The 23,988-nt window shown below is 42.2% G+C and overlaps 1 protein-coding gene across 8 annotated transcripts in view; it reads right to left on the bottom strand.

Moving 5' to 3' along the window:
- Fancc (FA complementation group C) overlaps positions 1–23,431 on the bottom strand; it is a 154,507-nt gene extending 131,076 nt beyond the window's left edge. For 2 of the 8 annotated variants that reach the window (XR_008719058.1, XM_055597969.1), the window contains exons 1-3: positions 22,959–23,072; positions 11,049–11,245; positions 6,207–6,294 (exon numbers count right to left, since the gene is read on the bottom strand). The gene's annotated coding sequence lies outside the window, so the exon portion shown is untranslated. Of the gene's footprint in view, positions 1–6,206; positions 6,295–11,048; positions 11,246–22,958; positions 23,073–23,243 lie in introns of those variants that run through there. The other 6 variants (XM_055597970.1, XM_055597973.1, XM_055597971.1 and 3 more) reach the window with 6 other exon arrangements.
- Between the last annotated feature and the right edge of the window lie 557 nt (positions 23,432–23,988).

The following is a 23,988-nucleotide window of genomic DNA, read 5'->3' as shown; positions in this document are numbered from 1 at the left end:
CCAAAGTGGTTGTACAAGTTTGCATTCCCACCAGCAGTGGAGGAGGGTTCCCCTTTCTCCACAACCTCTCCAGCATGTGTTGTCTCTTGAGTTTTTGATCTTAGCCATTCTTATGGGTGTAAGGTAAAATCTCAGGGTCATTTTGATTTACATCTCCCTGATGGCTAAGGATGTTGAACATTTAAGTGTTTTTCTGCCATTTTCTACAATCCTCTACAAAGAGTTCTCTGTTTAGCTCCATAGGTATATACTCACTTATATAGACCTATAACATAGGATAAACATACTGAAATCTATACACCTAAAGAAGATAAACAAGAAAGAGGACCCGGGGTAAGATGATCAATCCTCACTTAGAAAGACAAATGGGATGGACATTGGATGTAGGAGAAAACAAATAACAGGACAGAAGCCTACCACAGGAGGGCCTCTGAAAGACTCTACCTAGCAGTGTATCAAAGCAGATATTAAGACTCATAACCAAACCTTCAACAGAGTGCAGGAAAGCATATGAAAGAAGGGGGAGTTAGTACGACCTAGAGAGGACAGGAGAGCCACAAGGACCAAATATATCAGGGCACAGGGGTCTTTCATGAGAATGTTTTTCCAGCCAAGGACCATGTATGGATATAACCTAGAATCCCTGCTCAGATATAGCCCATGGTAGCTCAGTATCCAAGTGGGTTCCCTAGTAAGGGGAACAGGGACTATTTCTGACATGAACTCAATGGCTGGCTCTTACACACACACACACACACACCGAGGGAGGAGCAGCCTTGCTAGGCCACAGAAGAGGACACTGCAGCCAGTCCTGAAGAGACCTGATAAGCTAGGGTCAGATGGAAGGGGAGGAGGTCCTCCCCTATCAGTGGACTTGAAAAGGGGCAGGGAAGAGATGAGGGAGGGATGGTGGGATTGAGAGGGAATGAGGGAGGGGGCTACGGCTGGGATACAAAGTAAATAACCTGTGATTAATATAAAAAATAAAAATTATTATAAAAAAAAAAAAGAAAGAAAGTCCTTCTGGGGTCTGAGGACACAGCTGAGTCAGATGAATGCTGCCAAATAAAGCCTTTTCTCCCAAACTTTTTTTTTGGTCATGGTGTTTTATCATAGCAATAGTGACCATAACTAAGATAAATCGGTACCAGGATCATAGGGTATTGCTGTGACAGACCTGCCCATGTTGTTTATTGGAGGATTATGTAAGGACTCTGGAACTTTAGGCTAGAAAAGCCAGTGAGCATTCAAAGCTGGGGGAGCTTTGAAGATAAGAATACCAAGAGCAATATAGACCATGGAGACCTGGCTTGTGAAGTTCCAGAGGGAAGTTTAAAAGCCACTCAAAGACTTTCAGGGCCGTTTGCTATTTTGAGTTAATAATCTGTGGTACTGGTGAGCTGGGGCTGAAAAATCAGCTGTGATTAACAAGAGACCAGAGCCACTAAAGTAAAACCTTTGCTTTACTAGGACAAATGATGCTAGTCAGCTGGAGCTAAGAAATTAGTGATGATTAAGAAGAGACATTGAAGGAAAATCTAGGAATTTTTTCCTCAGAGTCAGAACACAGGAGCTGTGTTTCAGGGGTGGCCAAGGTTGTACTTGTGTTGGCAGGTAAACTTGGTAATGTGTACGAGGACCCAGTTGGTACTGGTTTTGAAGGCATGAAGAAGTCATGGAGAGTAGCTGAAGCTTGGCACTAAGAGAGGCCAGGAGAGGCCATTGGAGAAAGCGCAGCCTCCATAGCAGTGGAAGTCCTAGGATTGAAGGGGTCATGGAGAGAAACTGAGGCTTAGCACTAAGAAGAGAACCCTAAAGAAAAGTATAACCCAACAGCAGCAGAGACCCCAGCATTTTGGAGATGCCAGTACTATGGGATGCCCGCCAAAGACAGCAGCAGCAGTGGAGTGGAGCCAGCCACAGCCTAGAAGACAAGTGTGTGCTGCAGAGGATGGAGCCAGAGAAGTGGCTTAAACCCTTTGGAGAGACCTAGAAGATTGCGAATTGGACATTGAGTTATTTACACTTTCGGAGTCTGGTTTTGCTTTGTTCAGATGGTGACTGTGCCCTGGTTCTTCCCTCTTACTTTATTAAGTAAGAAAGTACTTAATATTCATTTTTAAAGGAGCCCACAGTTGAGACCGAACTTTTAAAAACATTCTGGATTTTTAAAGGACTGGATATTTTAAAGAGACTGGACTTTTTTTTTTTTTTTTAAGATTTATTTATGTATTATGTTTACAGTATTCTGCCTGCATGTATGCCTGAAGGCCAGAAGAGGGCACCAGATCTCATTATAGATGGTTGTGAGCCACCATGTGGTTGCTGGGAATTGAACTCAGGACCTTTGGAAGAACAGACAGTACTCATAACCACTGAGCCATCTCTCCAGCCCAAGACTGGGCTTTTAATGTGTCTGAATTTGTAAAGACTATGGGGCTTTGAAAGTTATTTATGTTTTATATAGTGATGTTAACATTAATATGCCATCTCGGGGGATAAATGAGAAAGAAAAGGTTCTAACTGAAAAGTAATGTGTCTTGAGTGTCAAGCTGACAAAGGGGTCAGTTGTGCCGGCCCAACTAGACACAAGCTGAAGTTATCTGAGAAGGAGGGAGCTTCAAACTGAGAAAATGCCTCCATAAGATCAGACTATAGACAAGCCTGCAGGGCATTTTCTTAATTAGTGATTGATGTGTGAAGGCTCAGAATATTGTGAGTGCAGCCACCTCAGGCCTGGAAGTCCTGGGTTCTATGGGGAAAAAAAAAAAAAAAAAAAGGCAGGCTGAACAAGCCACATGTAGCAAGCCAGTAAGCTGCTCCCCTCCTCCTTGCCTCTGCACCAGCTCCTGCCTCCAAAGTCCCTGCCCTGCATGAGTCCCACACTGCTTTTGATGATAAACTGTCATGTGGAACTGTGAGTAAAGTAACCCTTTCCTCCCCAACCTGCTTTTGGTCATGGTGTTTAATCCCAGCAATAGTGACCCTAAGACACCAGCATCCACACAGCAACTTACAGCTGCCTATATCTCCGGTTCCAGGGATCTAATACCTTCTGACCTACACAGGAATTGCATGCATGTGATGCACATACATGCACTCAGGCAAAAACAAATACATATAAGATAAGCAACCTTTTAAAAAATTAATTCAGCTAAGCAGTCACTCATACAGATTTTAGGAATATATCCACCTAGTATGACTTTTCTGAGGTCAATTAGGAAAGTATAACAGAAGCCCTAAAATGTTTATACTCCGTAAGAATTAATCCATTTCTGGGAATTTTAATAAAAGGAAATAAATAGAAAAAAACATAGTGACTGACATAAAGAAATATTTATTAATACTTATAATCAGCAAAGAACGTAAAATACAGCCATGTAAAAGGACATGGGCCTCATTTTAGAGAAATACAGTTTAGTGGAATGAAAAACTTCTTGTCTAAATTAAATTTAAGGTTATAAAATAACACACGAATTACGACTGCAATGTTAGTCTCTATACAAAAATGCACGCATATACAGTTTAAAGCTGCTATGGTTATTTCATGTTCTTTACTAACTTCCAAATCTCCTATAGTAATAACACACTATTTATGTTCCCAGTCCAGTATGATTTATATACTTGGAGACTGACATTGTATGCCAGTATGTATGTATACACATGTATGTACAAAATATCTATACAGACACCTGTACACACATACATAGACAAACATAAACAAAAACTACAGTCAATTGGAAAACATAATCTGCTGAGGTAAAAGAACCAACATGACAACGCTGCAACAGCCAGATACATGGAAAGCACTAGGAATGAATAGAGATGTCCCAGCTGAGGAGCCTGGAAGGGTCACTACTGCTCACACACAGAGAAGGGGACTCACCAGCCCCTCAGCTGTGCCATGCACAATTTCTCAGTGCTGAGGCTCAATGGCACAAAATTCTAGAACTGGACACTTGTTTCTAGCTTGCCCATACAGCTATTTGCTACATGCCCCCCATGGAAAAGAGAGAACATAGTCCCTCTGACCTCCATTCCACTTACATGCTTAGTATGTGCACATACAAGCATCCTTTAAAGAATGGTGTTCCTCTTTCTTCATAATTAAGTATATCAGAGGCTGGAGAGGTGGCGCAGTGGTTTAGGACTCTGCTCTTGCAGCACCCACATGAAGCTCACTACTGTTAAGAACTCCAGTTTCAGGGGCTCTGTCACCCTCTCCTGCCCTCTGGGCACTAAGCATGCCCACGGTATACATACATACATGCAGGCAAAACATCCACACACATAAATCTTTAAAAACAATTCAACATGTTCTGCTTAGCATCTTATGATTTCTGTACTGCAAAAATCAGTTAAAGCACAAGTTATTCTGCTAGAGAAAGATGGATAAACATTGTGTGTAATCTAAAAGTACCTATTTTAGACAGATAGTAACTATGTTATATGAACACCCACCCAAGTTAGGGAGTGAGGGACCCCATACTTTCTAAATAAACATGGTGGTTATTTCTGCTACTATTTCTAAGAGTCTTAAAACAATAACTTTAGCAGATAATAAAAACTCAATTATCAACCTTCTACTTTGCATCCCCCCCACCATTTTTTTTTTTTTTTTTTGGGTTTGGCTTTCTGTTTGCTGATGTATCTCTCATTGTGTAGCCAAGTATGACCTAGAACATACTATTGCAGCTGTGGCGAGCTGGAACCTTGCAATCCTTATGCTACTTTGCTCTCTTCATTAAAAGTGCTACAGAAATAGCAGGAACATCCAAGAACACAAGACAAAATACATTCAACAAAGAACCCTAACCAATAGATTAAAAAAAAGGGCATGATGGCAGTGGTGGTACACCCCTATGCCAGCAGAGATCCTCAGAAGGCAGAGACAGAAGAATCTGAATTTGGCCTACACAGGTAGTTCCAGGATAGCCTGAGCTATACAGAGAAACTTTGTCTCAAATAATTAACAAATTAATTAATTAAAATGAGAACAAAATGGTTTTCGCAGTTGGTAACAAGTTTCCAGGTAACACACTATGAACATTAGAAAAGGGAAGTAGAGTCTGCAAGTCAGGAAGGAGAATCAAGAACTCTTCAGCAGCTACTAGAGTCACAAGTGAGCAATCTACATGCCAAAGCTTTTTCTTTATTTACATACCATTAACAGAAACAGTTTTAAAATCAATTTTATCATTCCTTATTTGTTTTTATTTTTAAAGAGGGGCATACTAATGTGTGGACGTGTGGAGCAAAAGCACCAGAGGGTGCGTGCTCTTTGCTCACACAGCGAACAGGTCCAGGGTTGCTGCTGCATACATGACATTTATCTTTAGGTTTCAATATAGAAATATGCTAAGAAAACAGAAGTCATTATACTTAATGGTCTGTTTTAAATTAACTTTTAAAATGTAACAGGATAAATTATTATACATCACCTTTGACACTAAATAACTTGTTCCTGTTTTCCTATAAGGCATCAAATACTGTATCAAATACTGTGGTGGTCTGAAAGAGAATGCACCTCACAGGCTCATATATTTGAATACTTGATCCCTCATTGGCAGAACTACTTGGGAAGGATAAAGAGGTGTGGCCCTGTTAGAGATTTATTGCTGGGGGCCAATTCTGAGGTTCTAAAAGACTCAGTCTCTCTCTGCTTCAAGATGTGCACGCTCACCTACTGCTCCAGCACCATGCCTGCCTGCCTACTGCCATGCTCCCTACTATGATGGCCACAGACTCTAACCCTCTGGAAAATAAGCCCAAAGTTAATGCTTTCTTCTATAAGCTGCCTTGGTCATGGTGTGTTATCACAACAGTAGAAAAGTAAACAAGACAAATATACTAAGGGAACTAGAGGAACTAGCTTCCTCCTCAATCTGCAGAAATAATTTCCACAGCAGAAGAGAGACACACTTCAGTCCCTGCAATCCTGCTACATATATGAGGAAATTAATGTTTAAAAATTGAGGCATGGGTGTACACACGCCTGTGACCCCAGCACTATGAGGGCAGAATTAGGATTCTTGAGTCTTGGTGGTCGCTATATTGCACGAGTATGCATACTCATACATACAGGTACATAGGTGTACATACACCACACACACATTCACAAACACAGCGCACACACACACTCACAAGCAAACACTTTCCACAATTTCAACTTCAAATCCCTTGGTTTAAAAAGGAGCCCACATTACCTGTGTGAAGCTGTATTCCTTATTCACTCTGCCATTGCTCTCTGCTCACAGGGAGTATTATTATGTGCACCACATGTGTACCTGGCACCTAGGAGATAAGAAGAGGGCATCAGGTACCCTGGAACTGGAGTTATGGTTGTGAACCACCACGTAAGTACTAGAGAACTGTAGTCCTCTGCAAGTGTTTTTAAATACTGAGCCATCCCTCCATATCCTCATAATTTCTATTAAGAAATCCAAACCTTCTTTTTCAGCAGCACAGATTTAAGTTCTCACTTCGCCAAGAGCTATACTAGGACAGGGATTTCTAACACAAAAACAAGAGGCTTGGCATTTAATACTAATGAACCCTAGATTGCAGAGACCACCTCTGTAGAGGGGGTCACCCATACCTTGTATCTATCTAGTACCCTCCTTAAGCTGATAAAAGTCTACCATGTAACAGCCGCAAAGCAGAATGGGACTATGGGATTAGCTTCCTAAATCTATCTTATCAAGTGCCTTCACTAATCTTCTAAATTCCAAGACCCCATCCTCTAAGCTAAGAGACCCCTACCCACCTGTTGAAGTCTTAAATGCAAGGAATTTTCTGTTCTGTGGGCTGCTGCTGTATCTCCTATCCCACCCTCCCTCATCATCTAAAAAGCCTATCTCTAATGAACCTGGAAAGACTCTTTATTAATTTAAAACAATAAATAGAATAAAAATTCCTTTTATCCAAACTCATTCTTACTCTCAGTAAAGCAGGTTGTTTCAGCTAAAATAAATTGCTAATATTATAACTCTGCTGATTATGTTTTAGACATTCTCAGGCCTCACAAAGCAGCTTTGACTGGTACAGTAACTACTTGTTGTGATAGATCTTCATGGTTATAAATAACACAAATACCTATTTTATTTGTCTCCCCAAATACCCGAGAACCAAACAAGTCAGATAAAAAGGAAAGGAAAATTATGGACATGGGACCAAGGAAAGGAAGGCAGTGTCTCCTACAGTGTAGCTGAAACCTCTTGACTCTTATCAGTTGAAGATTGAGAACTCCAAAATACTTACCAAATATATTTCTATTTAGTGTGGGGTGTGTGTGTGTGTGTGTGTGTGTGTATAGGTGAGAGAACAACTTTAGGGAGTTGACTCCTCCTCTCATTGTGTGTTTCAGGGATCAACTCAGGTTATCAGGCTAGTATATCAAGCACTTTTACTATCTTGCCAGCCCTAAAAAATGTTTTTTAATAAATTCTAACTCTGCTTTATACTGGCACATCCTGAAATTCTTCCTTCAGCAAAGCCAAGAGTCCAGTTTTACCTAACTTGGGACCATAAAAGACTAAGATTACTATAAAAGCAAACTGGAAGGTAGGCCAAAGACACACTGATCATGTTTTCACAATAGAAAAACATGGTGCATGGATGCAATGTGCTTAACTCTGGCCCTCTTGATCTGTTACCAAGCATATCCTTTGCAATTCCATTCAGCCTACCTGGGTATTTGTGCCCAGTGCTTCCCTCTGGTCAGCCTTATATATTATACTTCTTTTTCTTGTTCCCAATGACTCCTTTCCTCACTGTTTTAGTCTCCCTTGGGAGTATCATTCAGTCTATAGTTTCTGTTTTTATATTTTACTAGTATATTTTCTACAACTTTTCAAAGGTCCTCAAAATATCCAGACTTCTAGAAAATTGTTTTGAATCTTTAGAATATCTGGTAGGAGGGACTAGCAAGGTGGCTCAGTGGTTAAGAGCATGTGATGCTCCTGGAGAGCATTCTCAAAAAAACTAAAAGCAGAATCACCACTCACCCAGCCATCCATTCCAACACACAGGCCTGAGGACTCAAGTAAGTGCTCCAGAGAGCTGAGCATCCAAGCTCCTGCTGCACCACCCACACAGCGCAGCTGTCCGTAAGAAAATGAGTGGGCAAAGGAACAGTATACATAAGCATAAGAACTTCATTCAGCTATAAAAGAGAATGAAAAAGTCACAGGAAAATGGACAGAGGTAGAGGTAAAATAATGCGAATTAAGCAAGATTCCGACAATGGTGTGTTCTGTCTCATATAGGGACCCTGGAATAATATTATTTTTATATTTATATATGCAAACCTATATGTACAGGGCATGAAAATTGAAAAGGGTATATGACAAGGGGACAAGAGGCCTTTAAAGGAAGAAAAAAGAGGACAAGAGAGGGTAGTGAGCTTTATGTGACATCAAACCAGAAAAAGGAGTATCTAAACAGTACTAGCACACAGAGTGAAAGGTGAACAGTAACAAAGGGTAAGGATACATATGCACAAAAATGCATCAGTTTGCATGCTAATTTTTTTAAATATTTTTTAAATGATAAACAAAATTGAAAAAAAACCTTGCCTTTAATGTGAAAAATAGAGGCAGCCTCAATTGAAATTATGAAGAGGAATTGTAAATAGAAATATACACACTGGACTGTAAGAACATACTGTGAAAAGCTATGACCCACAAATTATATAATCTCAGGAACTGAATTAACCCAAATCTGTAAGACTGAATCATGAAAAAAATAGAAACAAACAAACCAAAACCCAGAAAATGTAAGCAAAGCAATAAAAGTAAAGACATTGATTCAGTAAGCAGAAGCTCCCCCTAGTACCAGAAGGCTCTTCTGGAAAATGTCAAGTACTTAAAGGACAGTTAATATCAATCTTCCTCACAGTATTCCAAAACTGTGAAGAGGAAGGAACAATTCCAAACTCATTTCCAAAGACCAGAATTGTCTTATGCCACAGTAAGACAAAAACACTTGAAGAAAAGAAAATTATAGGCCAATATTCAGAATGAACTTAGAAATACAAAAATCCTCAAATACTAGTAAACAGGGGGTGGATATATGGCTCCCAAGTTAAGAGATCTGGAAGCTCTTACATAGGATCTGGATTCAGTTTCTGGAACTTGTATGGTGATTTACAACTGAAATTCCAGCTCCAGGGGATCTGATGTCCACTTCTGGCCCCCACAAACACTGCATGCACATGGTACATGGACATACATGTAAACAAACACTCATACACATAAAATCTTTTTTTAAAATAGTAGTATTCAGTACTCCATCAAAAGGACTATATACCATGAAGAAGTGAATCCTGGATTCAATATCCACATATCTATAAATGCAGCTTATAATCTCTAGGACAAAAGACAAAAAGCATGTGACAATACTGATTAATGTAGAAGAGGTAAGTTACCATATCACCATCTTTTCATAATGAAAACTGGTAGGTACAGAGGAATGAACACTGACACAATAAAGGCCACGCCTGACAGGGGTCCCATGGAACATCACAGCCAACACAGAAAGATAAAAGCTTTCCTCTACCACCAGGACAGGGCAAAGGTGCCCAGTCTCAATACCTAATTTCAACAAGTTGAGGAAAGGAAGAAAGCAAAGGCACCAAATCAAAAGTAAAAATGCCTTTATCTGCAGATGGCATACCTCTATACAGAGAAAAATTAATCCCAAAAGCCTCCTAGAACTGAAAACTGATTCTGTAAAGTTGCATGAAGGCAACAGACAAACCAGCAGCATTTCTGTGCATGAATAAGATCTACTCAAAAAAGTTTTTAAATTTGAATTTACAATACCGCAAAAACATTTTAAATGAATTTAACTTAGGCGAAAGGTTTATACACTGACTGTGGTTCAGTGTTGATGATGGACATTGAAAAAGAGACAAAATAATCCCTCTTGGTCAGAAATTAGGACACTATTAAAATGTCCATTCTACCCAAGTCAGTCTACAGCTTCAGTACAATCTCTTATCAATTTCATGAATATTTTTCAAAGGAATAGAGAAAACAAACAATCATAAAGTTCATATGTAGCAACAAAAGACCCCACAGAGCCAAACCAATCTTTTGGTTTGGTTTTCATGCAGGGTCTCATGTAGTCCAGGGTGACCTTGAACTCCTTATTCTCCTGTCTCTGCCTTCCAAGGGCTGATCTTTTCTCAGGCTAGCTATACAAATGTGATCCTTTCTTGCTAATCTGAGCACAGAAGACAGCAACAGCCCCCAGGCTGCCATGCTACAAGAAAGACAATTCATTCTAATGTGCTGCTGGACTGTTAGACTATGCTGTCCCAGGAGGCATTAAATACATCTGTATTAAATACAACTTCAACTTACAATCATTTTCATTTTGTAATGGGCTGACAAGATCATAATCCATCACAAGTTAAAATCAGCTGTACCTAAGAGGTAGAATATTTTATGTTTAGGTTAAATAGTTTCAGAAATCAACAGAATGAAGTTAAGGATGCTGCTTGAGTTCCTGATTAAAAAACCAGGTGCTTACAGAGAAAATAAGGGCAGAAACTTAGTTGGGTAGAAAGACATCTTGACATATGGTAAATGCAAGACACTGTGGAATCCAAATGAAAAAATCCAATTAAGCAGAGGCCTACATGGATAAACACAGGTCAGAAAACAAAGCTAATCAAATGGTCCTGGAAAGCACCACCAAAGACAAGGTAACGAAAGCCACATGATGGGATGAGTTAACTCAGACATGAGAGCAGAAGAACCAAACAAAAGAGTGTAAGAGGAACTGTGGGAATGTCAAGGTAAGCCTTTTAGAGGCCCATAGAAAATGGTGAGTGAAGAACCAGCAACTCCTAGGACCCCTCAAAAGATCATGATCCACTGCACACAGTGTTAACCCACTAGGGACTCCTAACACACTAGTGACGTCTCAAGATGGATCTGAGGCTAGGGCAGTGACTGCTTTCCCCTTCTTTACGGAAGTCTCCTGAGGTGACCTTGATTCCCCCCCCCCCACCTCCCACATTTCCTTATAGTCGTACCAACCTGACTGATTGTGCTTGAGGCTAGCATGGGATGGTCTGATTGGCCTTTCAATCATTTAAAGGCTGGTAACACTGGACAACAGAGTTAGATCTGCACCTTTGAGTCTGGTCTATGAAGTCTGGTTCCTGGGATTCTGTATGGACTCACTCCTCTTCCCCCAGTTCCTGGTCCCACAAAGGATGGAGGGTACAGTTGGTCTGTAGACATAGGGAAGTGGATAAATAGTTAGCTATGACAACAGCTGTGTAAGGTACAAAGCCTTTTGCCTAGAAAGAACTGGCCTGGTTCTGCTAAGACGCGTTCACAGACCTGTGACAGGCAGCAGAGGTGTGCTTATCCCTCGCTGCTCTCACCGGTAGCTTCCTGTTTAGTCTGCCACGTTCAGGAAAGCTACTGTCATCCAAAATAAATACAAATCAGTGAAACCAACAGGCACACTCACTCTTCTTCCAGTCACCTCTTATTTAGTCAATTTGGTATGGACATCAATCACCTGTGCAGCAAAGCAACCACAAACTGAAGTTCAGAATCATTCTTGCCTGTGACACAAGCCAGGAGCCTACCCAACACACATGAACATCAGAGCTTCAAACACTATACAACTCAGTGATTATGTTGGGGTCCAGGTACTGGTTTTGAATGGTTTTGAATAAGATTCTAAATTTCAGTCACATTCCAAAAGTAGGCTTTTTTTTTCACTCAAGCATTAACAAGCAAAAAATAAAATAAAAATAAAAATAAAAACCACTGTAAGTCTGATGATACGGACATATACTGTCTTCTCTACTTTTAACTGTACTTAACAGTAAGGGTCTTCCCACACAAGTGTGCAGAACTGGGGACAATTAATAACCAGCTTCTGAAATTGACTGAAATCCCTAAAATTTGTACTAAAACTTGAGATATTTCATTTTAACTAGGATTTTCCCTAAGAGAAGAGCCTATTTTAAGAAATCCTGTGTGACCCATGCCTCAATGGTAAGTAACAGCTAACAGATAAACACCCCTGTACTCACAAGCCCACTTTAGTAAAAGGTAACCAAGTTGAGACACTGTCCACATCTAATGCCTCCCAGGAACCTCATCTTAACCTTTCTTCAAAACAAAGACCACACAGTCCATGTCCACGACAGGCTGCCCTGCTGCTTCCTTTACCTTGCAGCTTCTCCTAGCACTGGTCTTCCTGCTCAGTCACAAATGCAGTCATCCGCCACAGGGTCATCACATGAAAGCTTTGCTATCAGAGACCAGGGAGATACTACTCTTTAAGAGGAATGATAAAGGAAATAGGCTCCTTATCATTTCATTCTAGATAAGATCAGACCGTAGCATATTTATGCCCCCTCCCTTCACCTGTCTAGCCCCCCAATCCAACTGAAAACTTCAATCACAAGACTCAAGAGGAAAGACACTCTGATAAGGTTAAAATAATGGAAGCGCCTAGAGAAGCAAAAATGGAGAGGAGAAAGTAAGAATGAGTAAAGGATAATGACTAACCAGGAAATCTTAATACTCCAGAAATACAATAACACGGGAAGAGTGTCAGAGAAGAAGCAGAAGAAGCAGCAGCTGCCATCACCCATAGAAAAGAGAGCAGATCCCTAGACCATAGTTTACAAGACAAGTAACAACTTCAAAACCCCAGCCTAGGGTTGTGTGGACATCCTATCCTGGAGTACTTGTAAGGACACAAGGACCACCATTATTTACACTCACTTCTAAGGGCCATACCTGGGAAAGGAGCTGGAGAGTCAATGGTAAAGATGTCAGGGCAGATGGCCAAGGACTACACAAAACACACCTGGTACTGAGATTAAAATCAAATGAAATAGAATGTAGGTAACAAAGGGAGTCAGGAAAGGCTCACTGCACTAGGGAAAGCTCACATCTGGAGCTGTGTGACACTAATGACAATGCCACCAAGTTGAAGACTATTATACTCCAGCAACTATTACTTATACTACAGAAAAAAAAAAACAGAAGCTAAAGTGATATGTGGGACCAAAGAGCCATGTGACCAAGGGAGCCATTCCAGAGCAAGAGCGGGGTGGAGACACATCCAAAATCTGGAAATCTCATTTTGAGATCAGCAGGAGTAGGACTGCTCCCTCCCTACCCTGGGCCTGCATATCCTGGTCACAAAGCCTTACAGCTACCACTTCTGCCACCCTTGAGGTGGTCACATAGCCTGGCCACCAGGTTACAGGCTAAACTTCCTCTCTCCTTATAACATCCAGCAGCACCTGGAATTCCTCTTTATGCAAATAAGGCTTCCTCAGCACCTTGGCTCAAGCCAATGATGTACAGTCATCCCAAAGGCCTCTACCCACTCCCCCAATGTTTAAATAGCCTTTGTTTCCCCTCACCACCCCAATTAAACAAGCTGTCTCACTGAAGCATGATTCTCAGGAAGTCTGTTTCTCACATAAAGCCACTGGAGGTCTCTCTTCCAGCTGTTCCTGCCTCACTCCCCCTATCAGGATCCACTGGTTGTGATTACCAACAGTAATGGGCAGTTGGTGCCCAATATGGGGCCTAAAGAGAGCACTAGGATACACAGAAAGAAGGTGAGGAATTCCTGCAGAGGGACATCAGCCCCACCAGATCTTGCCTCTCTGTACAAGAGCTGGCAGTCTATCTTTTCCTTCTCTCTTACTTCTCGGTTTTACAACATTGAATGGGACTGAGCACAGTGACAGGGAAGGACACAATACAGTATCCTCTGGCCAAGGATACTCCTTGGCGATGTTAAAAGGTCCCCAACGTTCTGCCCAAATCCCTGATGATGATGAGTGTCCGGTTGCAGATCTAGTAGCTCTACAAAAGGCTACAGAGGAGATTCCACAAACAATTTGCTTCCTCAGCCTCAGCAAACCCTGGCCACACACAATCTGCCTTACACCTTCCTACACTGCACCACAGGACATTCCTCACTAAACCCCTCCTTCCACTACCAAGCAGCTCTGCAATCTCTGGGACTCCACTTTGAGTCCGGTGACTCAGTTTCCCAGCTAATGTCCACCCCACCCAGGCAAAGCCTCTGAAGGCTCAGGCTGGAAACGTAAAAGAGCTCAGGAAGGGAGTCAAGGAGGAAGGGATCCAAGCCCCTTAGACTAAATCCTCTCCTCCAAAGTCAAATCAGCACTTTAAACACACCTCAGGAGTGGCAAGATATTTTACCATTCCTGTCTGACTGGCCTGCTTTACCTGCAATGAGCCCTCCACAGAAACGAATGCCTCCAGCAAAAATTATAATACATGGGGATATGAGGAGCTTTTTGGCCAGGAAGCCTTTTCCACGGGAGCCCAGCAGGCAGCTCAGCCAGTAGGCTATTACAACCAGGTGCTCTTTGCACACTCCAAGCCTGGGACAGAATCACCTCACCCTCCAGCTTACAAGACCCTACCTCTTTCCTCCTTTTCCTCTGCCAAAAGCTGGGAGAGACAACTCTCTTATTCTTAGAACTAAAACAAGCTTAGAAAGAAAAATTCCCGACCCTGCAACCAGAGACCTCTTTCTTAAAAACATAATTTGGGAAGGCATGACTTCTAAGTACAGACTCGCCTGCCAAGGCCTCAAAGATGAGCACTATGATAGATGGGTTGTGGTCACTCAGGATCCTGGGACAGCATCCCATCAGGCTACTTCCATTGCCCAGGCCTTCAAAGCAGTGATAAAAACAGAAACAGCTAGCTTTAAGCATGGTGAAAAGGGACAGTGGAGAGCTGAATGCCCTGAAGTGATCGCCTCCACCAAAAATGCCACCACTCCCAAGACAGTCTGTCCCCAGTGCAGCAAGAGCTTCCACTGGAGGAGGGATTGTCACTCTTGTGATGACAAGAATGGCAAGCCACTAAAGCATTTAAACTTAAAACAGGGCAGCCCTTGGTCCCAACAATAAAAGGGAAAACTGTTCCCATAGATGTTTCCAGCATCTCAGAAGTCTCCCAACAAAAAAATAACCATAAAAACAAGTGAGAAGCCATTCAAATGCCTCATTGATACTGGAGCAGATAAAACAATTTTAAGGCAACAAGAGGTCCCACAAGACTGGGAGCTAATTCCTGGCCCCAGCTTCTAGGCAGAGGAAGCTGGTCCCTTGCCTTTACCAGCAAACAAGCCTAAAATGGGACCCCTAACAGCCCCATGGGCAGTACAATACCCCTGGTTTCCAGTACTACCACCAATCTTCTAGAAAGTGATATTCTAGAATCTCTAAGAGTAACCCTCATCAGTCAGCCTCAAGAAAATTACAGTAGAGTAAATAATTATACCCATAATGATAGCTATAAACCTTAAAAATTCTCCAAATCACCCCCAATTCTAAGGGCCACTGTTAAATATAACACTCCCTACCTCAACTGGCTTTCTAACAAGCCAGTCTGGGTTAAACAATAGCCTCTATTGGGGAGAAACTTGAAGCACTCACACAACTAGTAAAAGAACAGCTTCTGCTCCAACATATTCTCCCTTCCATGGAACATTCCTGCGTTCGATATAAAGAGTTCAAGGGGATAGAGACTGCTACAAGATTTAAGGGCAATTAATAAATCCACGGGAGTCTGGGTTCTCTCCAAGGGGACTACCCTTCAACTCCACTATTTCTACCAACTCTCTATTAGCAACAGACTTTAAAGACTGATTTTTTTCCTGTAACTCTCCACCCTCAAGACTGTGAACGCTTTGCTTTTCAGTAAACTTCCCTTCCCCCACTAACAACTCTGAGCCAGCCTCACAATATGAATGGACAATTCTTCCTCAGGGAATAGCAAACAGTCCCACTAACCCCCAAGAGGCTGTTGCCACTTCATTAAAACCTTACATTGATCCGGGAGCAGTGGCACACACCTATAATCCCAGCACTTGGGGAGACAGAGGCAGGTGGATCTCTGTGAGTTTGAGGTTCATATGGTCTACAAAGTGAGTCCAGGCCAGCCAAGGCTGCACAGAGAAACCCTGTCTGGAAAATAATAGTAGTAGTAGTAGTAATAAACACAATAATAATAAGTAAAACCTTACTTAGACAAAGGTCTCCATACTTTATTATATGTATGATATGTTGGTGTGGGGAGACTCTTCCACCTCCCCCTAACAACTTAAGGATCAATTAATACCTTCCCTATCCTCCCTAGAATTTAAAATAACTCCTCACAAAACACAGCTTACTCCACCCATTCCATTCTTGAGAAAGAAAAGTTCCCTCACCTCGAAATGCCTTCTTAAACCCACCCTTTCCTTCCGGCAAACCTTAACTCTCTACTCCCTCCAGAGCTTTCTGGGAAACTTTAATTGGCTTTGACCATGGCTTTTCCTCCCGACCAGTACTCTGCAGCGTCTCTTTGATCTCCTAAAAGGAAATTTAAAAAACCCTTCTCCCCAAGAGCTCTCTCTTCTGTGGCAGTTAAGGCTTTAGATGCCATTAATGCAGCCCTAAAGAACATGGCACTCACTAGGCATGATCCAACAATGCCAATATAGCTCCTTATTTTTAACTCCTCCCCTACTCTTGAGCACTGTACCAGCCTCAAGGAGCACTGGAATGGCTTCACACCCCAGTGAGCAGTGCACCTAGAATTCCAACTGAGGTGGATGAACACATGGTTATAATCAGAAATGGCAGGGAGAGAGCTCTACAAACCTTAGGAAAACAACCCAATACTAATGCCATTTTGCTCTCTGATATACAATGGCTATTTAGAATCACTCTCGTTTTGCTATTAGCCCAGTAGTATTCCTAGGACAAATTGATAACCATTACCCTAACAAAACATGGGTTTCTGCCCTACCTATGCTGCGATGGCTACCACTCTCTCCCAGCTCTTTGCAAAGAAGTCCATCACTGGGCCCCTCAATATTTACTAATGGAAGGAAGAGTGGAGCTTCAACAACAATATACTATTCCACCCAGGGATAAGTGTTGGTATAGTGTTCTTTTAAAATGTATACACCTTACCCTTGTTCATTCAAATGCTGATTTCTCCCCCTCTTCCCGCCCCCCACTTTCTGGTTTCAATCCAGATATTGCATTGAGATACCCATTCTAAGCATCCTGTCTCAATTCTTGTGTAAACAGGCCAAAATAAAGCAACTAGATACAATGTTGAGCTGGGAGGAGCCAGAGGACAAGAAAGAGGGGAGGAGCTAGAGGGCAGGAAATGAGTGAGAGGAGAAAGGGAGAGAGAGCTAGGAGAGAGAGCTAGAGGAGAGATCTTGGAACTACGTGGAGATGGACTGGACATAATATTTCACAAAAAGCAAGTATAATGGGAAACCTAAATGTTAGGAAACTATGAGGGCTTGGAGGTTTAGGAGGGAGTAACTATTGCCCCTTCTAGGTTAACTAAATAAACCCAGTATCTGTGTGGTGATTTGGTTATACAGCTGTTTAGGATTAACAGCAAGTGTTACCAGAAGATCAATCAATAGCAAATTTTAATAGTCACCTACAACAGATGAGCCCTCCATTATTCAATTCAAAGAAATGCCCTATCATGCCCCTAATACAAAGAAATGTACACCATTTATTTAGGCTTAAAATGAATTTTAAAACCTTTTAATCTTTCTCAGACAGCATTTTTGACATCAATCAACCTGGTCCCTTGCCTGGCTACATCTTTTGTCAAATTAAATGAAAATCCTCTCTCAGCCAGACTGTGGTGGCTTAGGCCTTTAATCCCAGTACTCAGGAGGCAGGGGCAGGTAGATTGCTGAGTTTGAAACCATCCTGCTCTACAGAGTGAGTTCCTTCACATCCCAGGCTGTCTCTTCTCTGTACCTTGCTTCTCTGCATCTCCACACTGCTGCAGAGAAGGGCCACTCCAATCCCCTGCCAGGTCCAAAATCTAAGGGAACCACCCTCAAATGATCAGATCACTTCTACAGGAGCATTCACAGCCTCAGTTGAGGAGGCAAATAAATTCCATTCACACACAAACATGCACACATACACAAGGGCTTTACGCCCATTTCCCCATGTTCCCTCTTCCTCCACTTCAAAGAATAATAAAAACATGCTCCTCTTGTGCATCCTTTATCACTACTCCAGTTACAAACTATGGGCACAAACCCCTGAGGTCTCAAATCCAATGCTCTCTGGCAAACTGATGTCACCCACATTCCCAATTCAGCCACCAAAAATATGTCTTTGTGTCAGTGTTGACACACACTCTCATTTCACATGGGCTACAGGCTAAAGGGGAGAAAACTCAAAGAAATTAATTCACTATATGCTCTCTACCTTTGCTATCATGAGTACTCCTCTGTAACCTGTAATTCTTCCTACCGGGCCTCTATCTGGTCTACTTCCTAAAATTATCAGACCCACTTGACCAAGGCCATCAACCCTTTCAGTGCTTCTGTAACCAGAGGAGATGGTCTCTTAACAGGTAGAGAATGCCCGTGTGTGTGTGCGTGTACGTATGTACATATATATATATATATATATATATATATATATATATATATTCCCCCCACCCCTTGACTAAAATAAAAGCAATCATGTTCCCAGAAGATTCTTCATGTGGTCCACAGAGAAGCATCAGGTACTACCTTGACCTGCCTCATGGCTTCTTTCTTCCAAGTATCCTCTCCTGTTAGTGGTCCAGGGCTTTCACATTGTGGGACACCATCTACTCTCCCCTAACTCTCCATCCAGTCTCTCCTGTAGAACCTGCTGGCCATGGGGCCTAGGATGCTGCATCCTTGATACCTGTGTTCCAAAGGATCTGAACTAACAGTGGCAAAGACTGAATGGGGACAGAAGAGCTTCCGGCTCCACTAACTAAGGAAGGGTCGCTGCATAGGTGTATGCAGGGCAGTCAATGCTGCAGAAAATGAGTGGTTGAAATTTTCCCATGGAGAAAAGCCTAGGCCAAGATGATTTATTATGCAAATTCTATCAAATCCTTTTTAAAAATACAACAGGAATCCTTCACAACCCCAGAAAAAAATAGAAAACATGTTTAGATTCCACTATACTCCACTATACTCCAAACTAAGCCCATGGTGCACAAGGAAGTCATCATATCAGCGGTTTCTGCACCAGGTCCAACACTTGTCAAAAGACAACCATGACAATAAACAGTCAATGCCTCAAGCAGGTACAAAGGTCTCACCTCCAATACCTGTCCTAAGAACCTACAACAGCCTAGCTACAAGCAAGCCACCCTCAACCCAAAAAGAACTCTGGGAGATACTCAGCCTAATGCCCCCTCTCTTGTACTGAAGGTGAAGAACAGAAAGCATCAGATGAAGAATACCGATGTAACTGGATTCACAGAGTACATGATGCCATATTAAAAAAAAAAAAAATTCCTACGAACTCACAAAGCATTAAAAACCCACTGAAAGTAAACAACATCAGCAAGGGTCCAGGACACAAGATCAACATACAAAATCAACTATGTTTTGGTATCAGGCAATTAAAAAAATAAAAATTTTAAAGCAATTATGTTTATAATAGCATCAAAGGTGTAAAAAAAAAAATACACCTCCAAAGTGTGAAAACACATCTGTAATGTCAGTATTCAGGAGACAGACAGAAGAAGGAATCATTCCTACATAGTTATGAGGCCAATTGGGACACATGTCACCCTGTCAAAAAATTAATAATCTTTAATATAGATGTGACCAAAAGGGCAAATTCCACATACTAAAACTTACTAATAACATTATAAAATAATTCCAAACAAATGATAAGCTAGTGAACAATCATGTTGAGATTACAATTCTCCCAGAGATATTTGGAAGTTCGTTTAACACAATGCCTGTCAAAAGCCATCATAGCAGTGCTTTAGGGAAACACAAGCTGATGCAGGAAGGCTTATGTAAATGTAAGGAACCCACTATGGTGGGTGTCACTGAAAACAAGTGTTGGTGAGGATGAATCAATACCCTCACACACTGCTGCTGGGAATATAAATGGCCACACGATTAAATTTACAACACATCCTTGAAAAAAGAAAACCCCACACAACTATTATTCTCAATAACTAAAATAAACTCAAACTAAACGTCCATCATCTGAAAATACAAACATGGCACATACAATGTACTCGTGAGCAATGAACAGAACCAAACTATTGATACATGAGTGACTCTCAAAATCATTAAATTAGGAAAAGGAAGCCAGACACAGTACCTATTTCACAGTATATGAATGTGAAACTGTCAAGAAAAGGTTAATCTATAGAAATAAGAAAACAAACCAGGGTTTGTCTAAGATTGAATGGATCCAGAACTGGCTACAGCTTTGCATGTCTGAAACCATTAAAGTAATGAAAAGAGGGGCTGGAGAGATGGCTCAGTGGTTTAAGAGCATTGACTGCTCTTCCAAAATATCTGGATACAATTTCCAGCAACTACATGGCAGCTCACAACTATCTGTAACTATCTGTTCCAGGGGATCTAACACCTTCACATCAATGCACATAAAATGGTATTAAATAATTTTTTTTTTTTTACAAAGTAATGAAAAGAATTCTGAATCTGAGTTGTGGCCATCACAGAACAATTCAAAAAACCACTTAGAAAAAACCACTTAGCTTAGAAACAGTGTATGTAACTTCTTCAATGGCAATTTCTAAAAGCTATGTGTGGTGGTACATGCCTAAAGTCCTAGCACTCCCATGACACAGGCCTGACAGTTGAGTTTAAAGCCAGCCTGGGATATATATGAAGACACTATCTAAGGAGAAGGGTGATTTATACAAAGAGTCTTTCTTGTAACAACAGAAAAGGCTCAGAAAGGCATGATCAAGACCCATTACAGACTCTCCAAGCTAAGGTGTTAAGGAGGACTTGTGTCCTAAAAGGAGATTATTTAAGAGCTATGGCCTAATTAGGGAAATTTACATATTTAGTTATTGTAGAATCATAAGAGAGAGACCCCAGCTCCTAAATCTATCTTGTTTCCTGTCTCACAGTTACCTTTCTTCTTGCACATGTTCCTGTCAGTATACTATCTACCTACCATGTTGTGATATATGTAATCTGGAGACCCTGACCAGAGCCATTCAAATGCTTTGCCTTCTTCACTCCCTAGAATTGCGAGCTAAATAAACTATTCTTTAACTATTCTTTAAAGCATACCACCTCAGGCATTTAGTTATACCAACAGACATCTAATATACTCCTGTATTTCAGTATTATTTCAGTATAACCAACAGAGACAAGAAAAGCCTAACACAGAAACTCAGATAATTTTGCAAAGTCTTTTTCAAACTAAGTCCAAACAACAACAATAATGTTGTTTGATATTTAGGAAAAAAAAAAAAAAAAAAAAAACTCAAGCTAGGCATAGCGGCATATGACTTTAATCCCAGCACTTGGGAGACAGAGGCAGGTAGATCTCTGTGAGTTCAAGATCAGCCTGGTCTACAGAGTGAGCTCCAGGAAAGACAGAGCTACACAGTGAAACGTTGGGGGGGACCCTCATGACACTCAAGCACTATATTGTTACCTAAATCTTTGTACTCTTTTTTCCAATAATAATAACCATAACTACTACTACTACACTATTATTGCTTGGACTTAGTTTGAAAAAGACTTTTCAAAATTATCTGGGCATCTCTGTTAGGCTTTTCTCATCTCTGTTGGTTACACTGAAATAATTTCCCTCTTAGGAACTCTACTACAGGAGTGTATTAGATTTCTGTTGCTATAATTGTTGCAAAATTCCTGAGGTGGTATACTTTAAAGAATAATTTAGCTCATAGCAAATCACTGAAATAAACTATGTCCCTTAAAAGAATTCCTTCACATTAAAAAGTTAGCTAATCAAAAACCGTAAATAACAGCAGACAATATGCATGTCATAAACTACACTAAGATTTTTTTAAGGAGCATTTCAGGCTAAATTCTAGCCTGATCTGAGGCTCTACCACCCGCACTGTGGTTCTAACACTTGTGTGAGATTCCTTGGGGTCTCTCTGTGGCCTAAACTACCCTTCCAGCTTCCTCCTCGTCAGGCTGGCCTCCCTAAGGTTGGTTTTATAAATACATATTTGTGTAATTGTTGTTGGAACTATTTGTCAAAATATGGAAGCAGTTAAGAACCGCATTCATTAAAATGTGCATCGGCTTCACATGGGCACCCAAACAAAGGCAAAGGGCTGGAGACCTAGCATTTCCGCTAAGGTGCCTGCCACACAAGCATGAGAACATGAGTTCTATCCCTAGAATACATACATATTTGTTGCTTTCTTGGGCGTGTGTTTAAGGTTTTAAGTGTGTAGCCCACACTTGTGATCTCAGCGATGGGGAGGCAGAGCAGGGTATAAATAACCCTAGGGCTTGCAAAGTCGGGGAAAAGGGGGTTAAGGAGGAAAAGGAAGAGGAGGGAGAGTGGTGGCTCACTCCTGAAAACACTTCCGGCCTCTACACACACAGAGAAGCCAGTTCTTTGTGAGCTTGCCATCCACCATGGGATAACGCATGTCAACCACACCCGCTTAGATTTATTAATTGAGGCACGGTAACTTTCGAATCATCTCAGACTAAAGGAAAAGTCCAGGCACACAGAGGTCCTTGATGGTACATTCCTTGGCCTGTTCGAAGATTTTCGTGCAGCAACCCCTCCACGCCCAACCACCTAAAAACTGTTAGAGCAAGACTGCACATTGCGCCCTTAAAGCTCTCAGGCCCTGAATGGCCTGGGTCTGTCATTCAAGCAGCTGTGGGAGGGCGTCCTTAGGGACCCTAGGCCGGGCTGCTGTAATGGATGCCGAGCAAGGAGCTTCACCTTTGCTCCAGTCCTTTTAAAAGCCCTGAACTCACAGGAAGAGGATTTGTTAAAAATAATAATAATAAAATTATAGGGGGAGAGGTAACGAAAGGTAAGGGAGGGAGTCCTCTACCCTCACTCCGTGCCAACCACACTAAGCTTCACCGTCGGCCCCGCCCCGCCTCACCTCTCCCGGCCCCTCTCCAGTTGGCTCCGCACCTCTGCGGCTCCCAACATGTCTGGAGCCCCCCCTCGAAATCGACTCCGCTCCCGCAGAGGCCAATTGCTATGTGCCTGCCTCCGCCAGGCCAGGTTCAACTCCCGCTTAACCACGCCCCTCACCGTCGGCCCCCACCTCCCACCTGACTCTAGTCCCGCCTTCTGTCCTGTCTTGGACCCGCCTCCCTCCCACCAGGCCCCGCCTCTTGCCCCTCCCTTCCGGGGTCCGTACCCGCCCACCGTGATTCCTTACCTTCCCGCCTCAGACCCCAAGGCCTTCGGGAGCGCGTTCTCGCGAGTCTTCCCTACCCCAGCAGGAAGCCTCCCCGGGTGGTCCTCACCCAGAGCTGCCTCAGCAGACTTAGCCGCGGCGGAAAAGAAGCCACCGCCCGGGTTTTGCGGCTTGAAAACTTGGCGTAGCCTCCCTGTGGCTTTTCTGTTTTGACGTACTTGGAATTTTCCCGCGGTCGCTCGGGGGTGGGCCTGCGCGCGCGCACGCACCCGCAGTGCACTCTGGGGCCAAGTGCGCCCCCTTAGCATGATGGGAAAACCCTTCGGACCTCGGGAGGAAGTGGGGGAACGCGCGCCGTGGCTATAACGCCGCGCCGCGTAAGGTTCAGCCTGCGGCTTCTTAGTCGTGGGCCCAACAACAAAGAGGAGCTTTCTTTGTGATTATCCCAATCCCAGGTCAGGCCCGTGCACTGTTTAGTTCAGGTTCAAATCGGTTTGAAGTTCTATTTAAGCCACATAAATGGAAACTTCCATTCTAGTCTGATGAGATTTGTGGTATCTTTTATTCTTGAATTTTAAGCATTCAGTTTGTACGCATGCCTTGAACATAAAGGACAATTTGCGAGAATCAGTTCTCTCCTTTCCCTAATGCAGATTCCCAGTCGTCAGGCCTGGTGGCAGGTGCTTTTTACCTGTTGAGCCATCTTACAGGCCCTTATTTAAAAATTATTTTCGAATTTAGAACTGCATGAAGATGTTTTACAGAT

This window comes from Psammomys obesus, unplaced genomic scaffold, assembly GCF_907164565.1.
Source record: "Psammomys obesus unplaced genomic scaffold, mPsaObe1.curated_primary_1811, whole genome shotgun sequence".
In the NCBI taxonomy this organism is placed as follows: domain Eukaryota; kingdom Metazoa; phylum Chordata; class Mammalia; order Rodentia; family Muridae; genus Psammomys; species Psammomys obesus.
The sequence above is the reverse complement of the archived record's forward strand: the minus strand, read 5'-3'. Positions and strand labels throughout refer to the sequence as shown.